The sequence below is a fragment of the Podarcis vaucheri genome (assembly GCF_965113315.1).
Source record: "Podarcis vaucheri genome assembly, chromosome: 2".
NCBI classification, from domain to species: Eukaryota; Metazoa; Chordata; class Lepidosauria; order Squamata; family Lacertidae; genus Podarcis; species Podarcis vaucheri.
The window spans coordinates 133,749,932-133,764,939 of record NC_138760.1 but is presented as its reverse complement, the minus strand read 5'-3'; the positions used below and the strand labels follow the sequence as shown (position 1 = coordinate 133,764,939).

At 42.8% G+C, this 15,008-nt stretch overlaps 1 protein-coding gene across 1 annotated transcript in view; it reads right to left on the bottom strand.

Annotated features, from left to right (window-relative positions):
* LOC309525803 (uncharacterized protein) overlaps positions 1–580 on the bottom strand; it is a 66,493-nt gene extending 65,913 nt beyond the window's left edge. The window contains exon 1 of the mRNA XM_082211387.1: positions 563–580. The gene's annotated coding sequence lies outside the window, so the exon portion shown is untranslated. The remainder of the gene's footprint in view (positions 1–562) is intronic.
* Between the last annotated feature and the right edge of the window lie 14,428 nt (positions 581–15,008).

The window sequence follows — 15,008 nt, the reverse complement described above, 5'->3', positions numbered from 1 at the left end:
CCCCAAGGGTCCCCTTGGCCCAGAGGCCCCCCTGGCCGGCTCAGCCTTCCTGCCAAATCTCTCCCCATCCCAGGAGGGAGACGGGGGGGGGGTCTCCATCCAGGCCTCTCTCGCCCCCATTAACCCTTCTCCCCCCAAAGGGGACTCACCAACCCAGGATGGCGGCGCCCCAGAGATACCTGCCAGGGGGAAGCCAGAACTGGGGCCTGGGTTCAAGTCCCAGCCGGGGGGGGCTCCCTTTTCCTTCCCGGTGGGGCAGCTGAGCATCTCCTCTCCCCCCTCCCTTGCTCGCTCTGCTATTCCCATTTCCTTCCCCGCAAGACAAAGGGCTGGGGGTCTCCAAGGAGGCGCCCCCTCAGGGGGAGGGGCTCCTTTCTCCAAAACCAGCCCCTCCCCCGCTCGCCGGATCCCCAGAAGGGGGGGAGGGGGAGGAATCCCCCACTTTCCTTTCATCCTCCCCAAATCCTGCCCCCTCCTTCCCAGCTGCCCTGTTTGCAGATTCAGGGGGAGGAAAAGCGCCTCCCTCTCTCCCCTTCCCGCCATATATAGATATATTTCGCACCTCTTTGCCCTCCTCCTCCTCCGCAGAGCTGCTCCTCTTCCGGGAAGGTGGATCAGGCCCCTCCCCTCCCCCCTTGGCCCCTCCCTTCCTGCCTCCCTAGGAAGCGGAGCTCACTGACGGGAGGGGGGGGAGGAATGAGTGGCCCCTCCCTCCCCGAATACACCAATTCTCCTCCTTCCAAACCAGCTCTGTTTTCCTGATTCTCTCCTGAGTGATACGGAAGGGGGGGCATGTCTTCTTCACCTTGTTCTTCGCTACAATATATCCATTTATTTCCATCTGCCAAGCCCTTCCTCCGGGCGATGCCAGGTGACAGACTATGCAAACATGGACCATTGTCTTCTCAGGATGTGCTTATCTGCGCATATCTCCAGCTCTCTGCATATTCCCCCCTCCCTCCTCCATCCAGCTCTCTGCATATTCCCCCTCCCTCCTCCATCCAGCTCTCTGCATATTCACCCCTCCCTCCTCCATATGTTAATCTGTGTAACCCAACCTCTTAATGTATTCATGATGTAACTGGGATGTATTTTGCACTGTATTCTGGGATATGGAGGGAAATTTCAAAAGTTCATGTCACCCCTTTCTCGCTGTTCAATCTCGCCTTGAACCTGTTGCGCAATAAACTTGGATCTTCTGCAGCTTGCTCCTGTCTCCGGCTAAGCTCATTTTCCTCCGCAGGGACCCGCGGACTTAGTCCGACGAGCTGGGTGGCAGAGCAGCCTCGCACCCAGATTTTGCCGTAACATCCAGCCTTGCTCCAGAAACCTGGTCTGGCCGAAGAGCAAAGACAGGTGAGGGAGGGGCTAATGGTTGGGGACCAGTTTACCACAGGACCTGATCTGCTGCGGAGGGTGCATGGCAGGCGACTGAACTCTGATGTGACAACCTGGAAGTCCCAGAGCGGTGCATCAGTTAGAATGGGATGCTTAAGAAACCTCTACAGATTCTCAAAGGGGAGAAGAAAACATTTAGATGTATGGAGTGTTTGACGTATGTAACCTGAGGTACCACTGTAATAATAATAATAAGGCAGCCTCTTGAGGGGGGAGCACGGGAACCCACCCATTTCCATAACAATCTTCCCCATCCCTTAAATCCCACAGTTAAGAGATCTGATATAGTGGGATTATCTGATTATTGGTAAATAAAGGACTAGGACAGGAATTCATATAAAACAAAGAAAAGAGGGGTGGTACTATATATGAATTCCAAACTGGACTCTAAACAGATCTTTAGAGGTGAAGAATTATTGCAGTGAAAGTGATGGTGAAGGAGAAAAAAATATTATTGGTAGGAGCTGACGCACCTAATGAGGAAAAAGAAAGATTTCTTCCAACTATTGGATGAAAATATGTCTGAGGTTTATGTTGGAAATATAATTATTATGGGCGATTTTAATGGAGTAGTATCACTGGACTAAGACAGAACACTGCAGAAAGGTATCTCAAAAGAAGGCAAAATACCAAATACTTTTTTTGTAATTAATTATGTAATTAGGAAGAATTTATAAAGAGCTTGGGAAATGTATAAGGATTTGTTGGAAAAGAAAACATCTTTGTGGCTTTCAGCCAACCAGATGAATTATAACTAGGGAGAAAATTACTTTACTTAGGGTGATGCTCCTGAAGAAACCATTTTTTTTAGGGATAACTGGGTTAAATGTTCCATGAAGACAGATGAACGACAGCAGCAAAAGTACTTTATGCACAAAAATGGCAAAATCAAGAGATAGCTACACTTGATCAAGAGAGCGGCAGTTAAAAGTGATGGAATATGTCAAATTGGCAAATTTAACTATGAAAATAAGAGATCAAGACAGACATTAAGGAGGAGTAGAAACCTTTTGTTGAATATTTAAAGAATTTTTGTAAACATGTACAAACACAAGCAGGAGCTGAATGGAAAACAACAGTTGAAAACTAGCTGGAGAAGAGTGTGGAAAAGGTAAGGTGTAAATATCTGAAATATGCAGCAATTTAAAAATTCTATGGGGAAACCATGGAGAGGAAGTCAAGTATGAAATAAATGTGTATCTGGAAAGTATGTAGCAATTTGTAAATAAATTCCATATAAAAACAAATTGCATATAAAATTATATACATATAAGGTAACAGAAGAACTTCCCACACTCCTTCCATTCAAATCATTTCTGCTTTTTCAGTTTGTTGGTAGATTGTTGGGTTTCAACTCTTAAAGCTTCTCCTCTTTGTGAGTCCATTGATGTTTTGTAAGAACATCAGGATTGAAGAGCTATCTACACTCCATATAAGTAAGTGGTTTTCGCTCTGTGAGTTCAATGGTGTTTGCTAAGGTTTCCACTTCTATTGAAGCTCTTTCCAAACTCCATGCATTTAAATGGTTTCTCCCCTGTGTGACTCCGTTGATGAATTCTAAGGTCTCCACTCTGACTGAAGCTCTTCCCACACTCCATGCATTTAAATGGTTTCTCCCCAGTGTGACTCCGTTGATGAATTCTAAGGTGTCCACTCTGACTGAAGCTCTTTCCACACTCCATGCATTCAAATGGTTTGTCCCCCGTGTGACTCCGTTGATGAATTCTAAGATTTCCACTCTCAGTGAAGCTCTTTCCACACTCCATGCATTTAAATGGTTTTTCCCCCGTGTGACTCCGTTGATGAATTCTAAGGTATCCACTCTGAGTGAAACTCTTTCCACATTCCATGCATTCAAATGGTTTCTCCCCTGTGTGACTCCGTTGATGAATTCTAAGGTGTCCACTCTCAGTGAAGCTCTTTCCACACTCCATGCATTTAAATGATTTCTCCCCTGTGTGACTCCGTTGATGAATTCTAAGGTCTCCACTCCGACTGAAGCTCTTTCCACACTCCATGCATTTAAATGGTTTCTCCCCTGTGTGACTCCGTTGATGAATTCTAAGGTGTCCACTCTCACTGAAGCTCTTCCCACACTCCATGCATTTAAATGGTTTCTCCCCAGTGTGACTCCGTTGATGAATTCTAAGGTGTCCACTCTGACTGAAGCTCTTTCCACACTCCATGCATTCAAATGGTTTCTCCCCTGTGTGACTCCGTTGATGAATTCTAAGGTGTCCACTCTGACTGAAGCTCTTTCCACACTCCATGCATTCAAATGGTTTCTCCCCCGTGTGACTCCGTTGATGAATTCTAAGTTTTCCACGCTCAGTGAAGCTCTTTCCACACTCCATGCATTTAAATGGTTTCTCCCCCGTGTGAGTCCGTTGATGAATTCTAAGGTATCCACTCTGAGTGAAACTCTTTCCACATTCCATGCATTCAAATGGTTTCTCCCCCGTGTGACTCCGTTGATGAATTCTAAGTTTTCCACGCTCAGTGAAGCTCTTTCCACACTCCATGCATTTAAATGATTTCTCCCCTGTGTGACTCCGTTGATGAATTCTAAGGCTTCCGCTAGTAGTGAAGCTCTTTCCGCACTCCATGCATTTAAATGGTTTCTCCCCTGTGTGACTCCGTTGATGAATTCTAAGTTTTCCACTCTCAGTGAAGCTCTTTCCACACTCCATGCATTCAAATGGTTTCTCCCCCGTGTGACTCCGTTGATGAATTCTAAGGTGTCCACTCCGACTGAAGCTCTTTCCACACTCCATGCATTCAAATGGTTTCTCCCCCGTGTGAGTCCGTTGATGAATTCTAAGGTGTCCACTCTGACTGAAGCTCTTTCCACACTCCATGCATTTAAATGGTTTCTCCCCCGTGTGAGTCCGTTGATGAATTCTAAGTTTTCCATTCTCAGTGAAGCTCTTTCCACATTCCATGCATTTAAATGGTTTCTCCCCAGTGTGACTCCGTTGATGAATTCTAAGGTCTCCACTCTGACTGAAGCTCTTTCCACACTCCATGCATTTAAATGGTTTCTCTCCCGTGTGACTCCGTTGATGAATTCTAAGGTGTCCACTCTGACTGAAGCTCTTTCCACACTCCATGCATTTAAATGGTTTCTCCCCTGTGTGAGTCCATTGATGTTTTCCAAGTGTTCCACTGTCAGTGAAACTCCTTCCACACTCCATACTTTCAAATTGTTTCTCCTCTCTCTTTTCACAGACCATGAATTTATATGGTTTCTTTGTTATTCCCATTGGACATGGCCCTCCAGAATTTTGACTGCCTTCTCCATTGTCTTCTTTCAACAGGGAGGAGCGGGGGGAAAGGAAACCTAGGAAGAGAACAAAGGAATATTACACACATCAATTAGCACCTGCTCTTATTTTGACATCTCGTACATTCTTTCCTGTCCTCCATATGAAATTTTTTGGAAAGATAGATGAAATAATGTTAAATAATGGTAATGCATCATCAGCCTTTCCTAACCTTTAATTAAGCATTAATGAAGCAGCATTATCTTAGAATACAGTTTAACTGTGGGCTTTACGTTTGATAAAAAATGGTTTATCACAGGAAAGGGAGCTGCTCTATGTTCCATGAAGCCAATATTCATCAGGGTCCTAAGTTCATCATGAAGTTCTTCATCCTCTGCACTATAATCCTGCACCCCTTGGGCCACATTTTGTCCCCTTCGACCTCTAGATGTTTATTAATCACCTGCAGAGTCCCTTTGGCCTCAGGAGGTCCATACTGACCATTTTGGGAGACCCATATATAAGTCTAGTGACAAGGCTTGGTGCTTGTGGCCGGTTGAAGGAGTGCTCAGTGGGACAATGTTCTTGGGGTTGGACCTCCATCTCTCAGCCTTGCATTCTTGAATGGAGAGAGCTCGAGATGCAGAAGGAAAGCAGCTGGAGCCTGACTGCTGGGAAGGCCAGATTGAGACACCCACCCCTATTATGATTTATAATAATTATATGCCACCGGGTCTCGCACCCGCCTCCTGACACTGGCTTATCTTAGCGGAGATTCCCTGTCCAGGCCTCTCTCACTGTTCTTCCTCCTTTGCCCTGGGTGGCCAAGGGCTTCCGGATATTCTAGCTCTGCTCCAACTGGGAATTATTTATTAAATTGTTATACCTCTCTTCATCTGAATATCACAAGATAAAAATATGTGTTACACTGAAAAAGGTGAGTATTAAAGGTGAATAACACTGGCCAGAGTGGTGCATGCTCTGGTCATCTCCCGCTTGGACTACTGCAATGCGCTCTACGTGGGGCTACCTTTGAAGGTGACTCGGAAACTACAACTAATCCAGAATGCGGCAGCTAGACTGGTGACTGGCAGCGGCCGCCAATACCATATAACACCGGTCTTGAAAGACCTACATTGGCTCCCAGTACGTTTCCGAGCACAATTCAAAGTGTTGGTGCTGACCTTTAAAGCCCTAAATGGCCTCGGTCCAGTATACCTGAAGGAGCGTCTCCACCCCCATCATTCTGCCCGGACGCTGAGGTCCAGCGCCGAGGGCCTTCTGGCGGTTCCCTCATTGCGAGAAGCAAAGCTACAGGGAACCAGGCAGAGGGCCTTTTCGGTGGTGGCGCCCGCCCTGTGGAATGCCCTCCCATTGGATGTCAAGGTGATGGACAACTACCTGACATTCAGAAGACATCTTAAGGCAGCCCTGTTCAGGGAAGTTTTTAACGTGTGATATTTTACTGTATTTTTGGTTTCTATGGAAGCCACCCAGAGTGGCTGGGGAGGCCCAGCCAGATGGGCGGGGTATAAATAATAAATTATAATTATAATTATAATTATGATTGTTGGAAAGAAAAGAAAGAAGAAGGAAACCCGTGGTGTGTCCTCCTGAATGTAATATAATAATAATAATAATAATAATAATAATAATAATAATAATAATAATAATGTGTAAAGAAGAAACCAATCTTCAAATCAGTTTCATATTCCCTGGCTGTATTTCTCAGCCATGATTGTGACTCAGAATCTTAGCCACACTTTATTCTAGAATATCAACTGGATCTCTTTGTAATAGGAGCCAGACATCCCTGGGATTTCATCCAGACATTCCTTTAGTGTGGGCAGCAGCAGCAGAGGAAGGAAGGAATTAACATTGGGGGCAAACCACTTCCTTCAGAAGGTCTTCCCCAGCGGCCAGCAGGGTTGATAAACTGCTCAGTGTGGACACCTTGGCTTTATAGTGTTAGGGTCTGGATACCAATCATAATCCCTTGGAAATGTCTCAAGAACCCTTAAGATCCAGTTCCACCAACTCCCAAGTAACACTGCGCCCTAGAGGAACCTTCTGTGCTGAGTTGAGGCATCTCTTGTGGAGTTTGGAACTGACAAGGTTAAAACTCCGTGGTGTCCTGTATCTGGATCTGGGAGGAGCTGGATGCAGAGAAGTGCATCACAGGATGTTGTTCTGACGCTCTTCAGATCTGTCTCTGCAACGGACAGAGAAGCAGCTCAGCTTAGAAGCTGCTGTGAGTGTGCTTTTGGAAAGCAGAGGGAAATGGCCGAAGTTTCCGATGGTGTCTGATGGATTTATTACTCTGTAAATAAAGCTACTGGAGATAAGAACGGACTGTCTTTGGACTTGATTTATCCCTTTATCTCACACGGAAGCAGGACCGCTGCTACTCTGCATTTCTTTGGCCAGGTCAGCAGAGCCTACGCCGAGGAAGCGCTGCCTGGACCCAAAGATTTATTTCCGCAAATCTCTGGTCCTCCAGTTGTGGTTGGACTCAAAGTACCACCTGCCCAAGCAAGGATGGCCCATGGCCAGGGAGGATGGGAGTCTTATCTGGGGGGACACACTTTCCCCTTCCACCCCTCCTCTGAAAATGCGGAATGGGGGAGGTGGGGCACATTGACGCAAGGGGGACATTGACACACCAATATTTCAATATCAAGAGATGATATTCGTGTCGCGACATCACCCAAATGTGCCTATGCATGTGTGAGTAGAAGAGTTGCGACTGCGCTGGCCGCCAGTTAGCCGTTGGCGTTTGAAGAGAGTAGGTGTGTTTTTAGCACGACCATCTAAAGATTATGTGAAATGTAAAAGTGTTCCAACACTTTTTTACGTCATTTAGTTAAGATTTAAAAATACCAGAGGTAAGTTATTCCACTCAGTAATCAGGATTACAGGTGATTTTCAAATAAGTTCAGTGGCTTTATTAACAATTGTTAGATTTTTGAAAATGTCCGTTGGCGCACTTTGATACACTGAGGGTTAGCGCCTCCAGTAATGGCTGAATTCCTCTGATCGGGAGGAACTTGCTTTGTGGAAATCTGGGTCTGGCCGCCACGGCGAAGGCGGAGACCCACTAAAAATCACAGGCGGGAGAAGCCTGTGAACGTGGGATTCGGCTGGCACCTTTTGCGCCTCCTCTACTCGCGGGGAAACCTGTTTTCGGGGATCTGGAGCGACGGGTGAGTGGCGCGGTGCTTCGAATTGACTGCTTCTTTCACGGAGTGAAGCCGCATTGCTATTGCTGGAGAGCGCTGACTTTTTCCTGTGGACAATTTGATTCTAAGACAATTACCCGTGAGTAGAACGGAAAATTGGATCTTTAAACGTCTTAATTTGGCACCGAAACGGGGAGGTTTCAAAAAGGAAGTCCGCCTCCCCTTTTTGTAAATAGACTGAAGCATAGAGGCTGCAAGTCTTGGAAAGCCTTCCGTAAAGGATTAAACTTCCATCGGTTAAAATCACTAAACCCCCCTTGGAAGCAGGAGAAGAGGGGGGAAATTTTGGATCGTGTAAGCCTGCAGGAGAGAGTGAAGAAAGTCAAATTACCACCGCTCTGAACCTGGAAACGGTCTGCTAGTAAGACCGACGTTTTGGAATTGCCCATTGAATCTGAATAGATCGTTCGTTGACAGCCAGTTAAATAAGAGAAATACATTGTTTCCATTGTCTCCCTCTGCGTTTAAAAAGGAGTAAAAGTAACTGAAAATTGAAACTAACTTTATTGTTTGAACTGTGCTTAAAAGGATTGATACAAATCGAAATTGTTTCCCTCTAGAAGAAGCTTTTGAAATTGTTACATGAGTAACATGAGTTGAGCTGGGGGATCTCCAGCTGCAAGATAAAAAACTGTGAGAATCTGGGACTGACCTTGGATTGTTAAGAATGTTGACAGAAGAAGCCTTAGTGGTTGCATTATGTAAGATAAATGACTCACTGGAACAGCTCCATAAGAAGACGGATGTGATGACTATAGAAATTGATAACTTGGGACAAAGAGTGACTAATTTTGGACAAAAAGCGAACATTAATACAGAAACTATTCAGGAATCGATACAGGGATCTACTTTGACATGGCAAATTGTAGAGAAGGCGGGGGAGAAAGTTGTCGTTGTTGAACCTAAAATAGCACAAGTGGACAGGGAGAGAGCCCCAGCCTTACACATGTAATTTGATGACTACAAGTTGATGCCTTTTATGATTGAATTTAGGGAAAGTCAGATTTTGAGGATTGGAGCCCCACTTGGACTGGAGAAGGAAAGTTGCATAGATCCCTTCATGCAGGGATTTATTGACCTCTGGGACCTGGACTTGAGTTTTCCATTTTGGAGTTGACAAAAGAGTTTTCCATTTTGGAGTTGCTTCGCAAAACGAATTTCCTACGGGCTTGCTTCGCAAGACGAAAATGTCTTGCGACTTCCTGCGGGGTTTTTTTCCTTCCCCCCCTTTTTCTAAGCCGCTAAGCCACTTATCCACTAAACCACTAATAGCGCTAATCCGCTAAGCCGTCAATGGGCTTGCTTCGCAAGACGAAAAAACCGCAAGACGAAGAGACTCACGGAACGGATTCTTTTCGTCTTGCGAGGCACCATTGTAATGTAAAATTAATGAGTGTTAGGAAAATGTTGGAATGAAATTATATGGCTTTAGTAGAAATGTTATAAGGAATTAAGCATAAATACGTATTTTAGTATTAATGGAAAATAAGGTTAAAATATGTTGAGATAACTATATGACAGAAAATAGAGAAAGATGGAAAGGACTTGCTGAAATAATTTATAGAAATGGGAGGTGAGAGGAAGTCGATGAAACAAGGGAATAAAAGAGAGGGTATTGAGATGGTATGATGTGTGTTCTTTTTGAATTGTTTTTGTTGTTGTTTTGTTTAATGTGTTAATGTCGTGTTGTATATTGTTTATATATTGTATTGTATTGTTTTTTCTTTCTTTTGTTTTTCTTTTTTTTCTTTTCTTCTCTCTTTTTTGTAAGGTTTAAAAGTAATAAATATTATTTAAAAATAAAAGATTTAAAAATACCAAAGGTAAGTTATTCCACTCAGTAATCAGGATTACAGGTGATTTTCAAATAAGTTCAGTGGCTTTATTAACAATTGTTAGATTTTTGAAAATGTCCGTTGGGGCACTTTGATACACTAAGACATTGGGACGCATTGATATGTATAAAAGTGCCCCGCTTAGTGTACAATAAACTCTAAACTCATTAAATTTGAAAAGAAAAAACCTGTTGTTTACTACGTGGCCAAAGTCATTTCTAAATATAATATGATTTCAAGGATGTTGTTTTGCGGTTGCCAAAACCAAATTTCCCAAAGGGAACATCATCTCTTTATACTTTTTCTATTGACTTATGTGGATATAATGTGTAACAGAAGCTAAGTGTTAAGTACCGTATTTTTCGCCCCATAGGACTGTCACGGCTAAAATGGCCGCTGTTTCTTTAATGCGAATAAAGCTGGGTCAGCATGAAATGTTAGTTTGTTGCTGAGGCTGGTGTTTGGGTTAGTTGGTTGGTTGGTTGGTTGGTTGGTGCTGGTGTGTATAGTTATTCAGTCGTGTTTTGCACAAAGACTTTTAAGAATAAAACTCTGCAAGAATATTTTCGTGGACTCTTTTTGTGCCGACAAGGAGACTGAGGAGACAAAGAGAGGTCAGAACCCTTTCCTTCTTCTTTTTTTTTTTTTTTTGCTTTTTACAAACACTGACAAGGACGCACTTTCCCCCCTCCAAAAATGAAGGGGAAATGTGGGTGCGTCCTATGGGGCGAATGCAGGCTTTCGCTGAAGCCTGGAGAGAGAGAAGGGTCGCTCTCGCTCTCCAGGCGTCACGCAGATCTCCGCAAGACGTAGGAGGAACCCGCGCTGGGCTCCCACGGCTTGCGGAGAGTTGCCTGTATGCTGAAGCCTGGGCATATCCCCGCTATAACACACAAGTTCTAATTAAATCCTAGTATTTACTATACCTAAACATTGAGCACCACAGACTACTACTAATAATAGTAATAATAATTTATTATTTCTACCCTGCCCATCTGGCTGAGTTTCCCCAGCCACTCTGGGCGGCTCCCAATCGAGTGTTAAAAACAATACAGCATTAAATATTAAGAACTTCCCTAAACTGGGCTGCCTTCAGGTGTCTTTTAAAAATAAGATAGCTGCTTAATTCTTTGACATCTGATGGGAGGGCATTCCACAGGGCAAGCGCCACTACCCAGAAGGCCGTCTGTCTGGTTCCCTGTAACCTCACTTCTTGCAATGAGGGAACCGCCAGAAGGACCTCGGCGCTGGATCTCAGTGTCCAGGTTGAACGATGGAGGTAGAGACGCTCCTTCAGGTATACAGGACTGAGGCCGTTTAGGGCTTAAAAGGTCAGCACCAACACTTTGAATGTGCTCGGAAACGTACTCAAATATTCCTCTGCAGTAAAGGAGGCAAATGGAAGCCTTCCCATTATCTTTGTGCTTACAAATACTGCCTTAAGGAGGGATGAACAGGGTGGGCCTGTGACCTGGATTCAGGAACTAAAGTATTTACCATCACAAAAGAATGCCCAGGCTGCCCAGGTAATGCAGTCAGTGACCATTAACAGGTATCCTTGGGGACAGGTTTTCTGCTGTAGACTGCCTCCTGTGATGTATTCCTGCTGTAGACATTCTCCTTCTGTATGATATTTTGGGGGGTGGTCTTGGGTGGGCAATTTCAAAAGACTATATAAGGCCGTGCACACCTCCCTCCTGGTTGTGGTGAGGGGGGGACACTGTTGCAATAAAGATCAGGCTTACTAGCCACTTTGCTTCTCCATATACTCTGGTTGGCCTCTGTTATTTTCTCCTACCAATATGGAACCCACTTAAGGACTATATGGGCTCTTGGATACCCCATAAGGGGAAAGGAACAGGTTTTTTCTTACAACAAAGGTCGTAAGAAAATATTTTAAGATGCCTAGACAGCATCTTAAAAAGTAGAGACATCACCTTGCCAACAAAGGTCCGTATAGTAAAAGCTATGGTTTTCCCAGTAGTGATGTATGGAAGTGACAGCTGGACCATAAAGAAGGCAGATCGCCAAAGAATTGATGCTTTTGAATTATGGTGCTGGAGGAGACTCTTGAGAGTCCCATGGACTGCAAGAAGATCCAACCGATCCATTGTGAAGGAGATCAGCCCTGAGTGCTCACTGGAAGGACAGATCGTGAAGCTGAGGCTCCAAGACTTTGGCCACCTCATGAGAAGAGAAGACTCCCTAGAAAAGACCCTGATGTTGGGAAAGATGGAGGGCACAAGGAGAAGGGGACGACAGAGGACGAGATGGTTGGATAGTGTCTTCGAAGCTACAGACATGGGTCTGGCCAAACTGCGGGAGGCAGTGGAGGACAGGGGTGCCTGGCTGCTCTAGTCCATGGGGTCACGAAGAGTCGGACACGACTAAACATCAAACAAGAATATGTTTGGTTGGCACGCTTATTTATGGCAGGATAAAACTAAAACACATAAGAGCTCTATGAATCAGGTTATTCAGAAAATCCTTTTTACAGTATGGGATAAATATAATAACCCGCTGGAAAGAAAAACACCTCTTTGGCTTCCACCCACAAAAGCAACAGCTTTTTAAAAAATGCAATACGGAAGAAGCAATGGGCAACTTACAGAGATCTTTTGGACTTTTCGGAAGAAGAAATAAAACTGAATAAACAGGATGAGGTGGGTGGTGTGATGGCAGATTGGTTTCAATACCATCAAATCATCTTGTTTGGACAAGATAAAGGGAGAGGTTTTTGGACTGAAAGTTCACAGTTTGAAAGAGATATTATGGCGAGGAAAGAAAAAGTGTTTCCCAAATTTCAGGTAGAAAATTGTCCAATCTGAAGAAGTGTGCATGCAAACGAAAGCTCATCCCCAGAACAAACTTAGTTGGTCTCTTAGGTACTACTGAACAATTTTTTAAAAAAACTTTCCAAAATGTATGAGATACTATTAGAATGGGAAACAAAATAAAACTGGTAAAATCTGCAATGATACACTGGGCTAGAAATTTAGGTCATAATTAGAGCTGGGCTTGATGTTAATGTGCTAACTGTTTCCTAATATTTGAGCTGACATTATATTGCAGATCCAATGTGCATAAGGACTAGGAAATATCTGATTTTCGAATAAAATTTAAAATACTTACAGATGCAAAAGAAAGAGGGGGATTTGCCCTGCCGGACTTAAAACTGTACTATGAAGCAGCAGCGTTCTGCTGGCTGAAAGAGTGGATGCTCCTCGAGAATACAGACATCTTGGATCTAGAAGGTTTCAATAATGCATTCGGTTGGCATGCATATTTATGGTATGACAAAATCAAAGTGCATAGTATTTTTAAAAATCACATTGTTAGAAAAGCGCTGTTTAATGTTTGGATGAGATATAAAGACTTGTTGGAAAACAAAACCCCTAGATGGTTGTCACCTTTAGAGGCTAAGGCATACAAGAAAGTCAATATGGAGGTCGGATGGCCAAAATATTGTGAGATTCTGGAACAGGATGGAGACAAATTGAAATTAAAGAGTCATGAAAAATTGAAATCTAAGGTACAAGATTGGCTCCATTATTATCAAATAATGGAGGTTTATAAACAAGACAGGAAAATTGGCTTCCAGGTGGAAAAATCAAAATTAGAGACTGAACTGTTAGAACCCAATACTAAGAATCTATCAAGAATGTATAACTTGCTGTTGAAATGGAATACACAAGATGAAACAGTTAAGTCAGCCATGATTAAGTGGGCACAGGATATTGGTCATAACATTATGTTTGCTGACTGGGAAAGGTTGTGGAACACCGGGATTAAATTTACGGCATGCAATGCCTTAAGAGAAAATATTATGAAAATGATCTACAGGTGGTACATGACCCCAGTCAAGCTTGCAAAAATCTATCATATGCCTGACAATAAATGTTGGAAATGTAAAGAAACTGAAGGCACTTTCTATCACCTTTGGTGGACATGCCCGAAGATTAAGGTTTTCTGGGAAATGATCTATAATGAAATGAAAAAGGTACTTAAATGTACTTTTCTTAAGAAACCAGAGGCTTTTCTTTTGGGCATTGTCGGCCAATTGGTGCCAAAGAAAGATAGAACTTTTTTCATGTATGCAACAACAGCAGCAAGAATACTTATCGCTAAGTATTGGAAGACACAAGATCTCCCCACCTTGGAAGAATGGCAGATGAAAGTGATGGACTATATGACATTGGCTGAGATGACTGGCAGAATCCGCGACCAGGGGAAAGAGATTGCAGAAGAAGATTGGAAGAAATTTAAAATATATCTAAAGGACTACTATAAACTTGAGGAATGCTAAAATGTCAAGGTTTTTTCAGAAAGAAAGGGTTACAGTGACATAAGATTGGGATTATGAGAAGATTAATGATAGAGGTTTGAAAGTAAGTTGCTAAAAAACTTTGGACATGTGGATGCAGAAAGGGGAGGTATGGGGGAGTCCGAGAAAAGAGGTTTATGAAAAATTGTTATGAAATAATGTATGTGTTTGTTTGTCTTTTTATATGTTTGTTTGTTATAAAACTTTGTAAAACCAATAAAAAATATTTAAAAAAAAAGGAAATATCTGATTTTCAATATCGTGATAACTCGTCAGCTGACAGTTGCAATGTTCTCACCAGCTAAACCTCACAATATGAGCTGCTAAACGTTGCCATGTTATCAGCAGCTAAAGATTGCAATCAGGGTGGATACAATCAATTATTTTTTAAAAAAAATTAAAATCGGATTTTTTTATTTAAATCAGATTTTTAAAATCAGAATTTTTAAAAAAAAATGCTTTTAGAGGAAAAAGTCTATCTAAAGATAGTTTTATATTTAATTACATTATAGTCCAAAGGCTATTCATCAGGAAATAAGGATTTCTTTTTAATTATCTAGCATGAGGCTTTATATGGAATATTTAATTTTTTGGGTAAATGAATTCCATTAATCCATTCACAATGTCATGCTCTTCCAGAGGTTTTTGTAAGATTATTTGGGGAAGTTTTTCTAAAGAGACGATATTGTCACAGATGCTTGTTTTTGCCATTCTCAAAAGTGTGAATTTGTGTATCTGCAGAGATAACATGCCTTTTCTTCACAGGAAAAATGTTATAAAATAAACATACAGAGTTGACGGAAAACCTTAATCCCATTGTTCCAATGCAGAATTATATACACAGAATCAACCCCTTAAATTCTAAGTTCCAAGAGGTTCAATGAACAGATGGTTTGCAGTGGAAGAGATCTGCACAAGTAGCTAAGTGTGAAGCAGTAAAAATGAAAGG